This window comes from Triticum urartu, chromosome 4A, assembly GCF_056163025.1.
Source record: "Triticum urartu cultivar PI428250 chromosome 4A, HENAU_Tu73, whole genome shotgun sequence".
NCBI lineage: Eukaryota > Viridiplantae > Streptophyta > Magnoliopsida > Poales > Poaceae > Triticum > Triticum urartu.
Window position 1 is genome coordinate 246,454,530 of NC_141876.1, and position 20,575 is coordinate 246,475,104.

Here is a 20,575-nt window from a genome sequence, read left to right on the forward strand (position 1 = left end):
AGCTGAACTGCACGGCAACGACCTAACGAACCTTACTCCTCGTCTGAAAAGTCTGCAACATAATACGTTGCAGCCCGAAAACGGGTCAGCACATGGAACATGCTGGCAAAATAACACAATAGAGCAGAAACAGAATAATGCTATCACTACATGCATATATGGCTGGTGGAAAGCTGTATGGTTGTAGTTTTTCGAAAAGCCAATTTTTCCCTACAACAACGGAATAGATTTTAATTTACTATCATGGTGGTTGAAACATCATTGAGAAGGTATCCCCAACTCAATCCCAATTAAAGTGAATTAACATCCCAACAGTATTAATTAAGCATGGTGAGATACATGTGATAACCCAAGTACTAGATACTCAAGAATTGTCCATAACCGGGGACACGGCTAACCATGATTAGATTGTACACTCTGTAGAGGTTTGCGCACTTTTCCCCACAAGACTCGATCGCCTCCGTTGAATTTCTCGCACTACATGGTGTTTGAGAAACGGATGACCGAGACACAGTCTTTCAGAAACGTTAACTCTCTACTCCTGGTAGACCATACCAAACCTACAAAACCCACTACCTGCTGATCTACCTCTTCAAGAACTTCACGTAACTTACTCAACTATGCTAGAGCCCATAATAGCTTGTGGCTGCACATGGAAGTTTCTAGCATGAATCATCTCAGTTCCCTTTGAGCCTGGGTGGCGGTCCATAGGAAGATCACACGGGTACCCCGGGATTTCCAAAAAAACAGACAACACTGGGTTCCCCAGGTGCCTCAATCCACCCAGTTGTTTGATTAAGTTGCCACCTTAAGTTGAACCATTAATTAACAATCTCACATCTGACATGAATTTCACTCAAACCCAAACCACGTCTACGAGCATAGCATAGCAATAAGCAATACGTAGAAGTAACTCCCAAGGGTTTGAATGTAATAGGGCAATAGGTTCTACCTCGGCAACTACTTTCCAACCCACAAGTTAATGACATCCTAATCATGCAATGTTTGAGGATTGGAACTAATGCATAAAAACTGGGTAATAATGGGATATGATCAAAGTGTTACTTTCCTTGCTGACGATCCGGGAATCCTAGAGACTCGTAGTAACACGCTTCGCACTCCGGGAATTCTATCGCAAGCAAACAATAACATACATAAGTAACAAGCAACAATGCACAAGCAAAACTCAAATAAGAGAGGCTGACCAGAAAGTTCAAATTAAGAACACCGGTTCGCAAAAAGAATCAAAACAAACGGAGCAACGAAACTCAAACGGCGAAAGAAAGAAGCTTCGTTTACTAATCTGAAACTAGGTCAAATTTTACAGTAGCAAAAACTTGTTTGAGTTGGTTAAACGGAAAGAGGGTTTCGAGACGAAACTCCAGGCGCTTGAATCGCCTGATTTCGTTAAACGAGCGAAAAGATAAACAGAAACTAAGATCGGATCAGAAATCACGATCAGAAAAATCACGGAATAAATCCAATAAAAGAAAACTCACGAACAAACTAACGAACGAGCGTTCGTTAGTTGTTTCTAACGGGCGAGGAACCGTTCGTTAAAACGAACATTCGGACGAACGTCCGCTAACTAGAAGAACCGAGAAAAACCGGTGAATCCGAAAAAAATAGATCTAGGGTTTTTAAAAAACCGAATGGTTTTTATAAAAAACCGACGGCGGGGCACGGTGGCTACCTCCGGCGAGGGCCTCCGGCGGGGCGGGGTGTGGGGCGGCGGGGCTTGGCGGCGGCGGGGGGGCTTGGCGGCGGTGGCGGGGCTTGGCGGCGGTGGCGTTGCTAGGCGGCGGCGGCTGCGACGGCGAGCGCGGGCGGCGGCGGCTGCGCGCAGCAGGGGCGGCGGGGCTAGGCGGCGGTGGTGGTGGTGTTGGGGGCGGGGGTGGCGGCGTATATAAAGGGGCGGGGCGGCGACTTGGAGGAGGGGGCAAGGCGCGGAGGAGTCCAATTCGGACTCCGGTCCGAGTGGTGGCCTTGCACGGCTGGGCCTTAGGCCTAGTCGGCGCGGAACCTTTTTTTTAAACTTCGCCGACCGAAATAAAATCCTAGAAAAAAATAAATAAAAACCTAAAAATGCCAAAACAATTTTTCACCGTCTAAATAAAATATTTAGAACAAGATGAACATTTTCTTGGCCCTAAAATGCAATTTTGAAAAAAAACATGCAATTTTTCTAATGCAAATAAAATCCGAATAAAATCCAATAAAAATCAATTTAATGATTTTAATATTTTCCTCCAATATTTCATTTATTTTGGAGAAGTCATATTATCTCCTCTTTAATTTTTAATGTGAAATATTTTTCGGAGAGAAATAATTAAAATCAAATCCTCTTTTCATTATTTGATAAAAGAATCAAATATGAAGACCGGGAAATCCCCAACTCTCTCCGAGGGTCCTTGAGCTGCTTAGGATTTCGAGGATTACGGAACGGAAAAGCAATAAAACATGATATGCATGGATGATCTATGTATAACATTCCAAATTGAAAATTTGGGATGTTACAAAACTCATAAAGGATTATGATATGAAGCTGCATTATCATCCAGAAAAGGCTAATGTCGTAGTGGGCGCTTTGAGCCGCAAGAGTTATGTCAATACCATCGTAGGCGGAGGATTACCGTAGGAGTTAGTCGACGATCTCAAGGAAGTTCATTTGGACATAGTTCCAAGAGGTTTTGCTGCAGCAATGGAGGTTCAGTACACATTATTGGGAAAGATTCGAGAAGCTCAGAAGGATGATAAGGAAATTGCTGAGATAAAGGAGAAGATGAGCAAAGGAAAAGCCAAAGGTTTCTGTGAGGATGAGCACGAGACTTTATGGTTTGAGGGTCATGTATATGTGCCCAATAATGCGGAGATCAGGAAGTTAGTACTTCAGGAGGCTCATGACTCGCCATATTGGATTCACCCCGGAAACACCAAGATGTATTTGGATTTGAAGGGACGTTTCTGGTGGACAGGTATGAGAAAGGACATTGCCGAGTATGTAGCGGTATGTGATGTATGTCAGAGAGTGAAGGCAGAGCATCATAAGCCAGCAGGATTATTACAGCCTATGCCGATACCCGAATGGAAGTGGGACAAGCTTGGCATGGATTTCATCGACGGATTACCCAGGACATGATCGGGATATGATTCTATCTGGGTAGTAGTGTATCACTTGACCAAGGTAGCTCACTTTGTTCCAGTGAAAACTACTTATATGAGTGCGAAGTTGGCCAAGATATATATGACCAGGATCGTATGTCTACATGGAGTTCCGAGGACCATCGTATCAGATAGAGGAACGCAGTTTACCTCGAAGTTTTGGAATCAGCTACACCAGACTTATGGTACTAGGCTAGAGTTCAGTACATCCTTTCATCCGCAGGCCGATGGACAGACTGAGAGAGTCTATCAGATTGTGGAGGACATGTTGATAGCTTGTGTGCTAGATTATGGATCTAGTTGGGATGACAATTTACCTTACGCAGAGTTCTCCTACAACAACAGTTATGAGGCTAGTTTGAAGATGGCACCTTTCGAAGCCTTGTATGGAAAGAGGTGCAGGACACCGTTAATGTGGGATGAAGTTGGAGACCGTCAGTTGTTTGGACCAGATTTGATCAAAGAGTCTGAAGAGATGATTAAGTTGATTCGTGATAGACTGAAGGTAGCTTAGTCCGGGCAAAAGAGTTATGCTGATACCAAACACAAGGAGGTAGTCTATGAAATTTGTGACCGGGCATATCTTTGTGTGTCACCATTGCGAGGAGTTAAATGATTTGGAGTTAAGGGAAAGTTAGCCCCGAGATTTGTAGGACCATACCGAGTTCTGGAATGTATGGGAGAGGTTGCCTACAAATTGGAGTTAGCCGAAGGATTGTCAGGAGTTCATGATGTGTTTCATGTTTCCCAGTTGAAGAAGTGCCATGATGAGATGGCCGATATTCCTTTGAGAGATATAGTGCCCCTGGAAGCAATTCAGTTGGAGAGTGATCTAACCTACAAGGAGAGACCCATCAAGATCCTCGAGTTTGCCAGCCGAGTTACCCGCAGCAAGGTTATCAAGTTTTGCAAAGTTCAGTGGAGCCACCATACCGAGGATGAAGCCACCTGGGAGTGAGAAGAAGACCTACGGAAAGATCACCCACACCTATTTTCTAGCCAACCCGAATCTCGAGGGCGAGATTCATCTTAAGGGGGGTAGGTTTGTAACATCCCAATTTTCAATTTGGATGTTATACATAGGTCATCATTTGCATATCATATTTTATTTTCTTTTTGTCCATGATCCTAGAAATCTCATGCAACTCAAGGACCCAAGGAGAGAGTTGGAGGTTTCACAAATTTTCATATTTGAATTTTTCTCAAACATGAAAAGAGGATCAATTTGGTTTTAATATTTTCTCTCCAATTATTTCCAATAATAAAAAATAAAAGAGAGAAGATAAAATGACTTCTTCAAAAGAGAGGAATATTGGAGAAGAAATTTGAAAATCAAATTTTTATTTTTATTTGGATTTTCTTTGCTATTTTATTTGAATTAGAAAAATATGCATTTTTGATAATTGCATTTTCAGGCCAGAAAAATGTTCACTTTGTTATAAATACTAGGTTTAGACGGTGAAAAATTGTTTCTGGCATTTTTAGAATATTTTTATATATTATTAGGATTCTTCTTCGGTCGATTTTTTTTAAAGAAACTTCCCGCCCGACTGGGTCGAAGGCCCAGCCGCGCAGGCCGGCCCGCGTCGTCCGCTGCCTTCCTCCTGCGCGAGGAGCCCGAGCCGCCGCCGCCATCCGAGTCCGGCTGGGGCACGACTCCCGAGCCGACCCGGCGCCCCTTCCCCAAGCATCGCCACCCCCACCCCCTCGGCCTTTAAAAGGGAGCCGCCGCCGCCCCTCCTCCTCACCCCCCAAGCCGCCGCCTTGCCGCCACACACCGCCGCGCCTGCGCCACCGCAACGCCACCCCGCCTCCGCAAGCCGTCGCTGCCATCTCGCCGGACCCGTCGCCATCGTTGACCAGTATAAAAGCCGTCCCGGTTCGCCGGTTCTTTTTGGGTTTTTTTCGGTTCCCTCGGTTTTCTCCCGGTTTATTTTTAGGGTTAGGGTTTTTCTTGGATTATTCCAATCCGTTCTAATAAGCGAACGCTCTCTGTTTAGTTTGTTTTAACGAATGAATTCATTCGTTTAGTTGAGTTAGCGAGCGTTCGTTCGTTAGGGTTTTTCTTTCATTTTATTTTCAGCCAGGGACCTCTCCGTGATTACTTTTCTCACAAATTAGTCCTTGATCTTCAAACCCTCGCAACTTTTTGCCCGTTTGTCCAAATCCAGTGAAACCAACGCCAAAATCTTCGTCTTGTTCCCCTCTTTCCAGATAATCAAGTTGAACATGATTTTGATAATTAAAATTTGGTTTAAAGTAGATTTGAATTTGAACTTATTTTGATCATAGTTTGAGTTCCGTAGCTCCAATTCAATTGATTCTTTTTGTAAATCGAAGCTCTTCAGTTGAACTTTCAATTTGGATCTCTTCATTTGAGTTTTACCCTTGCATCCTATGCTTGAGTGATTATGTATGTTATTGTTTGTTCATGATAGAGTTTCCGGAGTGCGAAGCATGCTACTACGAGTCACTAGGGTTTTCAGATCATGAGCAAGGCAAGTAACACTTTGATCATACCCCTTATTACCCAGTTTTTATGCACTAGTTTCAATCCTCAAACATTGCATGAGTAGGATCTGTTTAACATGTGGGTATTGGGAAGCAGTGACGAGGTAGAACCTATTGTCTTTATTGCAAGCCCTAGGAGTTACTTCTACGTTATGCTTATACTGCTTTGCTATGCTCGTAGACGTGGTTTGGGTTTGAGTGATCCATGACAGATGTGAGAGTTTTAATTAATGGTTAAACTTAAGGTGGCTACTTTAATACACATCTGGGTGGATTGGTTGAGGCACCCTGGAGCACCCAGTGGTTGTCTGGCCAGTTGGAGCAATCCGGTGTTGTCCTGGGATATCCCAGAGTACCCGTGTGATCATCCTACGGTTTACCACCCAGGCTCAAAGGGATCATAAGATTATTCATGCTGGAAACTTCCGTGTGCAGCCACAAGCCATTATGGGCTCTGGCAGTTGAGTATGTTGTGTGACCTCTTTCAGTGGTAGGCTAGTAGATGTAGGGGATGTAGGTGGTACTGTCTACCCAGAGTAAAGAGTTAATGCTTCTGAAAGACTGTGTCTCGGTCATCCGCTACTCAAACACCATGTAGTGCTATAAATACAATGGAGGAGATCGAGTCTTATGGGGAAGAGTGCACAAATCTCTGCAGAGTGTATAAACTAATCATGGTTAGCCATGTCCCCGGTTATGGACATCTTGAGTATGTGCTACTTCAATTATTGATTTGATCTCATCACACTACTTAGTTAATTTGTTGGGTTGATGATTTATTAATTTGGGATTGAGTTGGAGGAACCTTCTCAATGTTTTCAACAAACATTGTAGCTAAATAAAATCTATTCCTTTGTTGTAGGGAAAAACTAGATTTCTACAAAAATAACCATAGAGCCTCCACCAGCCAAATATGCATATAGTTATAGTTGCTACATGTTCATTGCTCTATAGTGTTATTTTGCCGGCATATTCCATGTGCTGACCTACACAGGCTGCAACGTATTATGTTGCAGATTTTTTAGACGAAGAGTAAGGTGCTCTAGGTCATTGTCGTGCACTTAGCTATGCCGTTGGAGTTGATGGACTCATTTACCTTCGAAGCTTCCACGGTTATCTTATTTAGATGGCCTTCAGCCATATTATTGTAATAAGTTCTCTTTTGAGACATTCAATGTAATAAGTGTGTGATTGAACTCTGTTATAAATCCTCGAGTACTGTGTGTGTCAGCATTACCGATTCAGGGATGACACTTATACACAGAGATTTGACCGTCTGAGGTCGGATCGCTACAAGATGGTATCAGAGCCCATGCTGACTATAGGACGCGACCACTAAGATAAGCCATAGGACCCTCTTCTCTACTCATTTCTGACTCTTCTCCACTTTCCACTCTATAGATGGCGGACCCAAGGAACAAGTTTGCTCAACCGGATGAAGAAACCCCTTTTGGACGACACCTGAAGCAAGCCACTAAGTACCTAAGCATTGGAATACCAAGCTTCACGGGGACCTACACCACCACTCTACCGGAAGAAGAGCGCTGGACGATTCGGGTACATGTACCAGGAAGGACATTCACACCAGTTATGAAGCCCATAGATTTTTCCTTTGACGCACCAACCTGGAGCCTAGGAAAGAGCATGGCAGCTCAGATCTCAATAGGAAGCATCGGCGAAGTTTACCACAAGGATCTTAAGGATACCATCTACCAGATATGTGGACGCCGAGATGAGCAATGGGAGATGATTTGCACCAGGAGGGACAAGTCCATTGCAGCCAACATCCAGGAGTTAAACCAACACATTCGTTGTCAGGAGAACCAGATGTGCGCCAGCATGATAGACATGAAGAAGGTGATGACCCAGAACATGGAGCTGGAAGAGGAACTCAAGTCTACACGCGATGGATATGAAGAGGAGATTTTAGTTCTACTAGAGAAGAATGAAGACCTGAAGAAGAAGTTAGGAGTATTCTTGGGAGACCCCGCGCCAGGAGAGGACAACCATCCCAAAGACTACATCATCATTGACGACATAGACTCCGACCTTGATAGTGATGATGACTATGAAGACGAAGCTGGAGCAGATATCATGGAGTCTTCCTCCGATTAAAATTTCTAGTCGACCACCATATTATCAGTAGTATTTCCCCCATGTATATAGTAGTAGTCCGAGTTTTGTAACGGTAGTTAGATCGATTGTATGCCCTTGTTTGAATTGAGTGGTGTGATATAAATGTGTTTGTCTCATGTGCATATGGGTAGTGATTTTCTCCTTTGACCTCACTCTATTCTAATCTCCCCCCTCTAAACCCATCAAATGCCTCCGAGACGTGACCCCGGATTTGTCTTCCCACCGGAGCTCACCTAGTTGATCCAGCAGCAGAATGCCTTGATGTAGTTGCTAGTATAGAACCAAGGCAACAAAACAACAACAACAACAACAATAACAACCCACCGCCACCACCTCCACTAGACAACTTAGCCCGTTTTCTGAGGTTGAATCCACCGGTGTTTTCCAGTAGCACCGAGCCAATTGTTGCTGATGACTGGCTCCACGGGATTGGAAGGGAGCTGACCACCGCATGTTGCACAGATGCTGAGAATGTGTGCTTTGCCGCACATCAATTGGATGGACCAGCAGCCTCATGATGGAAGAATTACACAGCCACTTTTCCCATAGGCAATGTCACATGGGATCAGTTTCAGCAAGCTTTCCGTATAGCCCATGTCTCAACCGGAGCAATGAGTATGAATAAGCGTGAGTTTCGCAACTGACGCCAGGGAAGTCATATTGTGGGGCAGTACATGGATGAGTTCAGTAAGTTAGCTCACTATGCCCCAGATGATGTGGCCACAGATGCTGCGAAGCAGGAGAAGTTTATGGAAGGGCTGAATGATGAGCTGACTATGTAGTTGATGGTAGCAACATTCAATAACTACCAAAATTTGGTAGACAGGGCCCTTATGATTGAAGGAAAGCAGCAATAGATAGAGAGCCGCAAAAGGAAGTATGGACAGGGGAAGTACAGCTCAGGGGATCAGCAGAAGCCTCGTTTTACCCCAAACTCGGAAGGACACACCCATAACCATGGAGGCCATACTCATAATGGAGGGAGTTCGCATAACCACAATGGCCCTAAGAATGGGGATGGAGGAAACAATAGACAGAACCGTTCCAACCCAGCAACACCCGCCAGGAAGGGTCTAAGTCACATTACTTGTTTCAAGTGCGGGAAGACTAGACACTACGCCACTGAATGCCCTGAAGCAAAGAATGGAAATGACAATGGAAGCTCAGGGAAGAAGCCAAACCCTTTCACCAGAGGTCAGGTGAACCACATCAACGTGGAGGAGGTTGAAGAACAGCCTGACGCGGTGATCGTAAGTTTTTTATTAAGTCATTTACCGCTCTCGTTCTTTTTTACACTGGTGCATCGCATTCATACATATCGAGGGGATTTGTGGACAAGTTTAAGTTGCCAACCCTAGCCCTTAGGCCAGCCATGTTAGTAAGCTCGCCAGGAGCAGAGTATATGGCCAGCCGATGGTGTGATCGGTTACCATTAACCATTGGTAGCCACATTTTCCCCTCAGACCTAGTGATTTTGGAGTCACAAGGATTGGATATAATACTAGGCATGGATTGGTTATCGAAGTATGGAGGAAACATCGACTGTGCTAGTAAGTCAATTTTACTCACCACCCTAGAGGGAAAAAGGATCAAGTATGTGTCTAGGCATGCGCCAAGGAGGACCCAAGTGAATTCTCTCATGGGAGTTGTTTAGGAAGAAGTGCCTGTTGTGAATCATTACCCAGATGTATTTCTAGAGGAATTACCAGGCATGCCGCCAGACCGAGACATATAATTTTTGATAGAGTTGTTGCTAGGCACCGGACCAATATCGAAGAGACCGTATCGAATGCCCGCAAATGATCTGGAGGAAATTAAGAAGCAGATTAAGGACTTACTGGAGAAAGGTTATATCCGACCAAGTTCATCACTGTGGGGAGTCCCAGTCCTCTTAGTTGAGAAGAAGGATGGATCTTTGAGAATGGTTTTTGATTATCGGGCTTTGAACGAAGTGACGATCAAGAACAAGTACCCACTACCGATGATCAATGATCTATTTGACCAGTTGCAAGGAGCTAAAGTATTCTCCAAGATCGATCTTCGATCAGGATACCACCAGTTGAAGATCCGAGAACAGGATATACCTAAGACAACTTTTACCATAAGGTACGGGCCATATGAGTACACGGTCATGTCTTTTCAATTGACTAACGCCCCTTCCTATTTTCTGAGTATGATGAACAAGGTGTTCATGGAGTTTTTGGACAAGTTTGTTGTGGTGTTCATTGATGATATTTTGGTGTACTCGAAGAATGAAGAGGAACACAAGGAACACTTGCGTTTGTTCTTGAGAAGCTCAGGGAACATCAGCTATATGCCAAGTTCAGCAAATGTGAGTTTTGGTTGAAGGAAGTTGGATTTCTTGGACATGTTATATCAGGAGAAGGTATATCAATAGACCCTACCAAGGTTCAGTCTGTCACTGAGTGGTTGGCACCCACCTCAGTAGGAGAGATCCGTAGTTTTCTGGGACTCGCGGGATATTACAGGAGGTTCATTGAGAATTTCTCCAAGATTGCAAAACCCATGACAGAGTTGTTGAAGAAGGGCACCAAGTTCAAATGGACCGAGGAATGTGAGGCTAGTTTTCAGGAGTTGAAGAAACGTTTGGTTACAGCCCCAATGCTAATTCTTTCGGATATAATCAAGGATTTACAAGTGTATTGTGACGCTTCTCACTTGGGACTTGGAGGTGTACTTATGCAAGACAAAAGAGTTGTTTCATATGCCTCACGGCAGCTTCGACCTCATGAGTTGAATTATGCCACACATGATTTGGAGTTAGCAGCCGTAGTGCATGCGCTCAAGACCTAGAGACATTTTCTGATTGGAAACCGATGTGATGTGTACACGGACCAGAAGAGCTTGAAGTACATTTTCACGCAGAAGGAGTTGAATCTTAGGCTGATGAGATGGTTGGAACTCATAAAGGATTATGATATGAAGCAGCATTATCATCTAGGAAAGGCCAATGTCATAGCGGACGCTTTGAGCTGCAAGACTTATGTCAATACCCTCGGAAGCGGAGGATTACCGCAGGAGTTAGTCAATGATCTCAAGGAACTTCGTTTGGAGATAGTTCCAAGAGGTTTTGTTGCAGCAATGGAGGTTCAGTCCACATTATTGGGAAAGATTCGAGAAGCTCAGAAAGATGGTAAGGAAATTGCTGAGATAAAGGAGAAGATGAGCAAAGGAAAAGCCAAAGGTTTTCGTGAGGATAAGCACGAGACTTTATGGTTTGAGCATCGTGTATATGTGCCCAACAATGCGGAGATTAGGAAGTTAATACTTCAGGAGGCTCGTGACTCGCCATATTCGATTCACCCCGGAAACACCAAGATGTATTTGGATTTGAAGGAACGGTTCTGGTGGACTGGTATGAAGAAGGATATTGCCGAGTATGTAGCTGTATGTGATGTATGTTAGAGAGTGAAGGTAGAGCATCAGAAGCCAACAGGATTATTACAGCCTATGCCGATACCCGAATGGAAGTGGGACAAGCTTGGCATGGATTTCATCACCGGATTACCCAGGACACAACCGGGATATGATTCTATCGGGTAGTAGTTGATCACTTGACCAAGGTAGCTCACTTTATCCCAATGAAAACTACTTATACGAGCACGAAGTTGGTCAAGATATATATGACCAGGATCGTATGTCTGCATGGAGTTCCGAGGACCATCGTATCAGATAGAGGAACACAATTTACCTCGAAGTTTTGGAATCAGCTACACGAGACTTTGGGTACTAGGCTAGAGTTCAGTACATCCTTTCATCCATAGACCGATGGACAGATCGAGAGAATCAATCAGATTCTGGAGCACATGTTGAGAGCTTGTGCACTAGATTATGGATCTAGTTGGGATGACAATTTACCTTACACGGAGTTCTCCTACAACAATAGTTATCAGGCTAGTTTGAAGATGGCACCTTTCGAATCCTTGTATGGAAAGAGGTGCAGGACACCGTTAACGTGGGATGAAGTTGGAGACCGTCAGTTGTTTGGACCAGATTTGATCAAAGATTCTGAAGAGAAGGTTAAGTTGATTCGTGATAGACTGAAGGTAGCTCAGTCCAGGCAGAAGAGTTATGCCGATACCAAACGCATGGAGGTAGTCTATGAAATTGGTGTCCGAGCATATCTTCGTGTGTCACCATTGCGAGGAGTTAAATGATTTGGAGCTAAGGGAAAGTTAGCACCGAGATTTGTAGGACCATACCGAGTTCTGGAACGTATGGGAGAGGTTTCCTACAAATTGGAGTTACCTGAAGGATTGTCGGGAGTTCACGATCTGTTTCATGTTTCGGAGTTGAAGAAGTGCCATGCTGAGATGGTGATATTCCTCTGAGAGATACAGTGGCCCAGGAAGCAATTCAGTTGGAGAGTGATCTAACCTACGAGGAGAAACCCATCAAGATCCTCGAGTTTGCCAGCCGAGTTACCCGCACCAAGGTTACCAAGTTTTGCAAAATTTAGTGGAACCACCATACCGAGGATGAAGCCACCTGGGAGCAAGAAGAAGACCTACGGAAAGACCACCCACACCTATTTTCTAGCCAACCCAAATCTCAAGGGCGAGATTCATCTTAAGGAGGTAGGTTTCTAACATCACAAATTTCAATTTGGATGTTATACATAGGTCATCATATGCATATCATATTTTATTTGCTTTTTGTCTGTGATCCTAGAAATCTCATGCAACTCAAGGACCCAAGGAGAGAGTTGGAGGTTTCACAAATTTTCGTATTTGAATTTTTCTTAAACTTGAAAAGAGGATCAAATTGGTTTTAATATTTTTCTCTCTAATTATTTCCAATAATAAAAAATAAAAGAGAGAATATAAAATGACTTCTTCAAAAGAGAGGAATATTAGACAAGAAATTATAAAATCAATTTTTTTATTTGGATTTTATTTGCTATTTTATTTGAATTGGAAAAATATGCATTTTTAGGCCAGAAATATGTTCACTTTGTTCTAAATATTAGGTTTAAACGGTGAAAAATTGTTTCTGTCATTTTTAGAATTTTTTTATATTTCATTAGGATTTTTCTTCGGGCGAATTTTATTTAAAAAAAAGAAACTTCCCGCCAGACTGGGCCGAAGGCCTAGCCGAGTAGGCCGGCCCGCGTCACCCGCCGCCTTCCTCCCGCGCGAGGAGCCCGAGCCGCCGCCGCCGTCCGAGTTCGGCCGGGGCACGACTCCCGAGTTGACACGGCGCCCCCTTCCCCAAGCATCGTCGCGCCCCCTCCTCGGCCTTTAAAAGGGAGCCAGCAGCGCCCCTCCTCCTCACCCCAAACCGCCGCAAGTCGACGCACCCGCGCCACCGCACCGCCACCCCGCCGCCGCGAGCCGGTGCTGCCGCCGCTGCCGTCTTGCCGGACCCGTCGCCGTCGTTGACCGGTATAAAAACCATCCTGGTTCGCCGGTTCTTTTCCGATTTTTTCGGTTCCCTCGGTTTTCTCCCGGTTTATTTTTAGGGTTAGGGTTTTTCTCGGATTATTCCGATCCGTTCTAATTAGCGAACGCTCTCTGTTTAGTTTGTTTTAATGAACGAATTCGTTCATTTAGTTCAGTTAGCGAACGTTCATTCGTTACGGTTTTCCTTTTATTTTATTTTCGGCCAGGGACCTCTCTGCGATTACTTTTCTCACAGATTAGTCTCTGATCTTCAAACCCTTGCAACTTTTTGCCCGTTTGTCCAAATCCAGTGAAACCAATGCCAAAATCTTTGTCTTGTTCCCCTCTTTCCAGATAACCAACTTGAACATGATTTTGATAATTTCAAATTTGGTTTCAAGCAGATTTGAATTTGAACTTTTTTATCATAGTTTGAGTTTCGTACCTCCGATTCGATTGATTCTTGCAAATCGAAGCTCTTTAGTTGAACTTTCAATTTGGATATCTTCATTTGAGTTTTACCCTTGCATCCTATGCTTGAGTGCTTATGTATGTTATTTTTTGTTCACGATAGAGTTTCCGGAGTGTGAAGCGTGCTACTACGAGTCACTAGGGTTTTCAGATCGTCAGCAAGGCAAGTATCACTTTGATCATACCCCTTATTACCCAGTTTTTATGCACTAGTTTCAATCATCAAACATTGCATGAGTAGGATCTGTTTAACATGTGGGTATTGGGAAGTAGTGATGAGGTAGAACCTATTGTCTTTATTGCAAACCCTGGGAGTTACTTCTACGTTATGATTATACTGCTATGCTATGCTCGTAGACGTGGTTTGGGTTTGAGTGATCCATGATAGATGTGAGAGTTTTAATTAATGGTTAAACTTAAGGTCGCTACTTTAATACACATCTGGGTGGATTGGTTGAGGCACCCTGGAGCACCCAGTCGTTGTTTGGCCAGTTGGAGCAATCCAGTGTTGTCCTGCGATATCCCGGAGTACCCGTGTGATCATCTTACGGTTTGCCACCCAGGCTCAAAGGGATCATAAGATTATTCATGCTGGAAACTTCCGTGTGCAGACACAAGCCATTATGGGCTCTGGCATAGTTGAGTATGTTGTGTGACCTCTTTCAGTGGTAGGCTAGCAGATGTAGGGGATGTAGGTGGTAATGTCTACCCAGAGTAAAGAGTTAATGCTTCTGAAAGACTGTCTCTCGGTCATCCATTTCTCAAACACCATGTAGTGTGAGAAATCCAATAGAGGAGATCGAGTTTTGTGGGGAAAAGTGCGCAAACCTCTGCAGAGTGTATAAACTAATCATGGTTAGCCGTGTCCCCAGTTATGGAAATCTTGAGTATGTGGTACTTGAATTATTGATTCGATCTCATCACACTACTTAATTAATTTCTTGGGTTGATGATTTATTTATTTGGGATTCAGTTGGAGGAACCTTCTCAATGTTTTCAACAAACATTGTAGTTAAATAAAATCTATTCCTTTGTTGTAAGGAAAAGCTAGCTTTCTACAAAAATAACCATAGAGCCTCCACCAGCCAAATATGCATATAGTTATAGCTGTTACATGTTCATTGCTCTATAGTGGTATTTTGTCAGCATATTCCATGTGCTGACCTACACAGGCTGCAACGTATTTTGTTGCAGAGTTTTCAGACGTAGAGTAAGGTGCGCTAGGTCGTTGTCATGCACGTAGCTATGGCGTTGGAGTTGATGGACTCATTTACCTTCGAAGCTTCCGCAGTTATCTTGTTTAGATGGCCTTCAGCCATATTATTGTAATAAGTACTCTTTTGAGACATTCGATGTAATAAGTGTGTGATTGAACTCTTTTATAAATCCTCGAGTACTGTGTGTGTCAGCATTACCGATCCAGGGATGACACTTATACATAGAGATTTGACCGTCTAAGGTCGGATCGCTATACAAGCACCGTAAGATCGAACCCCACCACCGGGCACCTCTTCCCATTGAAATTAAACCCTTTAACGGTCGCGCAATGTGCGCACTCTCGCGACGTCCACGTTGGCACTGGGCACTGTTTCATTGTTGAAATATGTTTGCCTCGTTGGTCCACTTGTCTGCTAGGGATTAGGCTCCCAGATACATCGCCCCCGCCGCTTCCTTTCTTCCTCGTACACGCAAGCTCACACCACCTCTCGGCCGCCGTCGCCTCCTCTCCCGTCTCGGATCCTTCTCCTTCGTCATGCCCCAGGCCCCTTTCTCGCTCGTCGATCTGCAGCGGGTTCGGGGACGCGCAAGGACGGAGAGATCCCGGTGGTGGTTGGGCGCCATTGACCTCGTGCATGGAGGCGAGGCAGAGGGTGGCGGCGGCACCGCCGGTTACCGCGAAGGCAGGCGACAGCTCGAGGGGCGGGGAGGTTGGGGATGGTTGGATCCGGTAGCCCCCGTAGGATCCGAGGCGGTGGGCGCTCGGGGTCGCTGGCCGGAGCGGATCGACGGCGGACGCGGCCATGGTTTCCTGGCGGAGCTCCGGCGTGAGCAGAAAGGCGGCGCGGGCGGGCGACGACTTCCTGCTCTACTAGCTATGACATTTTCCATGCTTTTTCTTCTAATATCCTATAGCGTCCATGCTTGTGGGTTCAACTTGACGAGCTTTTTTCACCTTCCATCCCGTTTTAAGCTCTGTTGATGGATGATTTCTGCCATGTTTATGGAGGGGGAGGACGCCAACTACTAGGAGAAGGATCAGTTTAGCAAGTACATGATGTAATTCTCTTATGATTATGGGTAGATGCCTCCTTTATTTAGTTACCAGAGTTGTTCACTATTGAATATGCAAATTCAGCATCCTTCATATAATGGGATCTTATGAACTCTTTTTGAAGATTGCTGAGAAGCGCAACCTTTTGATCTTCGAGAACCGCAAGTTTGCTGACATTGAAAACACATTCATTATGCAAGACGAATGGTGAGAAATGTGTTATTCCCTATCCTTCCATTCTATTTGCATATTCGCGCAGTATGCTTAGTTTTTTCCCAAGATGAATATTCTACACATGAGAGCAATATACTTGGTATTATTGATGCTCATATAATTCCTGGACCTGGAATTGTTGATGGCTTGAGGCTTAAAGTATGTTATGTGTTGCATACCTAATAAATATTAGCAAGCTAATGTTGCAGCTTGACAGATGCTGTGTTAACTTCTCCTTTTTCTGTTTTTCAATATCCACTTCGAACTGAGCAGCCATGATCCGGATTTCCTCTATGTAGCTATGAGATGCCTGCAGTTTGTTATTGTGTATCGTGTACTAAAACATTGATTATTTGACAATGAACACATGGAAATGCCTTAACTATTCAACTTGCCTAGCTCAGTATTTTAACCAATAGAGAAGTTTTTTTTGTTGCTTTCCCTTTTGTTAGATATTTTGCTTTTTGTATGTTGAGGGGAGATGGATATGGCCTCGGGACTAAACGCACAGACCACATGAAGTGATCTGATGGTAGGTAAAGTATTTTTTATTGGCAATGCTAATGTCTGGACCAGCTCAATGGTTTTAACTCTATGATGTTCAGTTTAGCATATCACATATACAAATTCATATATACAAATTGTGGTAGGCAACTCATTATTTAGACGACGCGACTATTCCCTTGATAAGGAGAGTCCCACCATACTCATGTGAGAGTTAGGCGTGGTAGTGGGTAGTGTTTTCTCATCATCCATTATGTGTTTCTTCTGTCTAGCTCGAAGTTGCTTAGTTAGATAATGATTCGCAAATTCCAGCATTGCATGTTGCCTGACACCTTTGCATTAGCATTGAATTGCAGCCTGCATTTTTGCAGCCCGCGAGGCGTGTAAATGTTGGACTATTGTTTCTCCGCTGATGCACATGTTTTGCCACACAGACAGTACTCTGTGTGTGTGTGATCTCTGGAATTAGTTTTTATGTTTCTCTGTGTTTGAGTACTTTTGTAATCTCCACGGGTGTGTTTCGTATTTTCTATGTATCCTCTGTCATTCGTTTAAGTGTTTGATGTTTTCTTTTGTAGTTTTTGATATTTAGGTGCAGTCACGTTTCATTTGTCGCAGACCTGCACCCGTTAGGAAAATCATAGTTTCATTTCGATCATGTTTCTTTAAGTTGTTCAGTGTTTGTTCATTATGTAGTAGAGCAAGCAGTACATTTTGTCCATCAGTTAAGTCACTCATGTCACATTCAGTTGATTGATTAGGTTTAGTTTTTGTTCCTTTCTCTTTGTTCCTTCAGTTTTTTGTTCCTTTATTTAGTCATTGTGCTTGCATCATTTGCCAGTATTTTAGTCCATCTCAATAGACCCTATGATTCTTGATAGTTTCTCTCTTTCGTAGATCAGACTTTTCCACTTTGTTAGTTAGGCTAATTTATGATTTTTTCAGTTTTTAGTCTTTACATGATTTAGTTGGACAGTGTGTTTGGTATTTCAATAGTTCAGTAGTTTCATACTTTCATTTAATTAAATAGTCTTGTTTTTAGTCTCAGTACTTCAGGTTTAGTTTCCAAACAAGTACTTTTTGACTCATGTGGTTTTCGGTCTTTTGACTATATGTGGTTCTCAATCTTTTCATCTCTCGGTTTACTTGTCATTCTTAATTTATCCGCCTTACTATTCTCAGTCTTGTCATTTTTATAGAGGGTGACAAACTTTTCATAATTATCAGTTGTAATTTTCTAGTGTCTGCTCTCTCTTTCTTCAATATGCACTTCTATCTTTTTCCTGTTTTCATTCGTTCTTTCTTTATCTTCAGTCCCTCAGTCTATCTTGGAGGTAGGAGATCGTTGTATAAGTCTTGTCACTATTTTCTATTTTATCCTAATTACTTCACCCATTGTTTGTATCTCTATTCCCTGTGACGCGAGGAGATTTTTTGGGAGCTGCTTTATTTATTCCATTACTTTTGTTCTCGATTTTTCTGGAGTCCTTTGCTTCACTCTTTTGCCCCTGATGGAAACAAGTATACCTTTTTTCAGTTGCTTCATTTTTATGTTGCCTTGTGATTTTTTCTTTGAGTCTTCTTGATCATTCACATTTGATGTCTAGATAATTAACCTCTACTCCTATAACCTTTCCAGTCCTTGTTTAGTCATTATTTCCCCCTCTTTTTTCTGTATGTATATTCATAATGTTCATGCTTAGCTTCAGAAGTGAATACTAAGTTCTCCATTCACTAGATTTTATTGTTTCATGAACAAGGTCTGGTTTTAACCTTAGGTTCAGTTACATGCATTCTGTTGCACACACTGTTTTTCGATCTATGTCGCTCTATAGGATGCATTTATTTTCCTCAGTTGTTTTCTTTTTGTTCTTGTGCTGTTTTTCGTAACTGGGACCATAACACTCACACTTTTTTTGCATGTAGTCTATGTTCATCTAGAAAAACCAAAGGAAGTAGCTTTTCATTTGGATATCCCAAGCATGGACTGACGAGATTATGGTTTGGCAAGCAGAGGTCCACTAGGACTGAGTGACGAACAAGCACATGAATGGCTGCATCTTGTTCAAGCATGGATGGAAGAAATTTCTCCTGAAAACAGGACTTGAGGTTGGTATGGATGTACTTACATTCAAGATGACCTGTAACAACATGAAAGTTGGCCTCCATGACCTCTGAGAGGTTCATAGGTCCTAATTGAGGTTGTCTTCCGTTGATTATTTTTATCGCTGCTATGTTAGCTCTTTTGTGAGGGTCCAATTTGGTGACCGCCTTAGAAAGAACAAGTTTCAACTATTGCTAAAGCTATTAAATCAAAAGATTATTCTTACGTCAGGAGGTTTGCATCCAATCTCCTGAAGTTAATTTGTTAATATATGTGATCATGTACCATGTGGTCCATAGCATATAACACCTTTGTAGTTGACATATGTGGCCAAGGATCTGTACTGAAACATATAGAGAAATCATCAGAGATAATACTATGAATGAGAATGGACTTGGAAATTGTGATAAACCTTTCTTTAGGTGCACTTTCATTCAGAAGGTGATCCAGGTCTATTGGAGCAGTACACGCTAAGTCGGTAACTGTAATACAAGGCTTTATGAATCTATCAATTGAAGTGCAGATCAACCAAAATGTCATATACAATGGTTGAAAGCTGAAGACTAAAGACCATGGAGAAGATTACACCATCTTTTATTCCAAGGAAAGAAACAACATGGTCACTTGACTTTACAGACAACCTACTACTATTAACTTCTGTTTAATTGATCGACATCGCATCTTTGTTATTAGATATATACTTAGGAACATGCCTGTGAGTATATACTTAGTCTATGTATGCGAGACATTTTTGTTTTGTTTTTCCCCTTAGTTCTATCCAGAAATGACTATTTGTGTCTTTCTATTTATTCTGCACGAGCCCTTTTTTTGGAATTCCTATGTATTTCTGACCTATGTGGATTTTACTGATAATAGAAGAGTTCAAGGGTTACTAACCTTAAAATTGTCTATATATTATAAATGACTAACTGATAATAGCAGAGTTCAAGGGTTTGTTATGTTCTGCAATTAGCATTCATTAGGAAACAAATGGCAACCCTCCAAACTTTTCAGCAACTTATTCCTATGTTTGGTGTCCTTTGATAATTGATAGTATGTTTCTCTTCGGATATATACCTGAGTACTACACTTTTAACTTATATGTCCATGGTCGTGCCTGAAGATTGTTGTCATGTTTTTGTGTGTTGTGCTGTCGCCAACTGTTATCTGAAGCACCCCACTTAAATGGGTAGGATTACAGGGAACATGCCTACTATGGATATGGAGCTCATTACATGGCGGATCAGTGCAAGTTACATGCTTCATGGGAAAGATAGGAAGAAATTTCTGCTTTGCTGTGATGGTGGTCTATGCAAACTGGAGAGAGGAATGCGTTGATTTTTGACAACCAGATTACGTTGATTCTGAGGTTATGAGTTAGCTGAAAGCTAATGGCTACTGGTTAGGAATCATTTAGGTCCTGGCCGTCTTTTGGACCTGCTTTAGTTGTACTCCCTCCGTTTTAAAATAGATGACTCAACTTTGTACTAACTTTAGTACAAAATTAGTACAAAGTTGGATCATCTATTTTGGAACGAAGGGAGTACTTGGCAGTTTCCCTGCGTTTTTCTAGACTACTTGTCGTTGAGTGCTGACCACCCTCTGTTGTTTCTGTCATGCAACTCTCCTACATGGTTAAAAAACTAATTTAGACATTTTGTTTCTTTAACCGTTACTCATTTCTCTTATCCTTGTTGTATCAAATCAATTGTGTCATCATTGATGGCCGTTTTTCTTTCTTTCTGTGATCTTTTTTTTAGCAGAATAAGATGTGGCATAAACTCCTCCGAAATGTTTGGT

At 42.8% G+C, this 20,575-nt stretch overlaps 1 long non-coding RNA gene across 2 annotated transcripts; it reads left to right on the top strand.

Moving 5' to 3' along the window:
* The first annotated feature begins 15,761 nt into the window (after positions 1–15,761).
* LOC125551626 (uncharacterized) lies at positions 15,762–19,609 on the top strand. Of its 2 annotated transcripts, none has more exons than XR_015600857.1 (2): positions 15,762–15,959; positions 16,079–19,609. It is a non-coding gene; the product is annotated as an uncharacterized LOC125551626 (long non-coding RNA). The 2 variants fall into 2 exon arrangements; XR_015600858.1 differs by having other exon boundaries at positions 15,768–15,980.
* Positions 19,610–20,575: the final 966 nt, after the last annotated feature.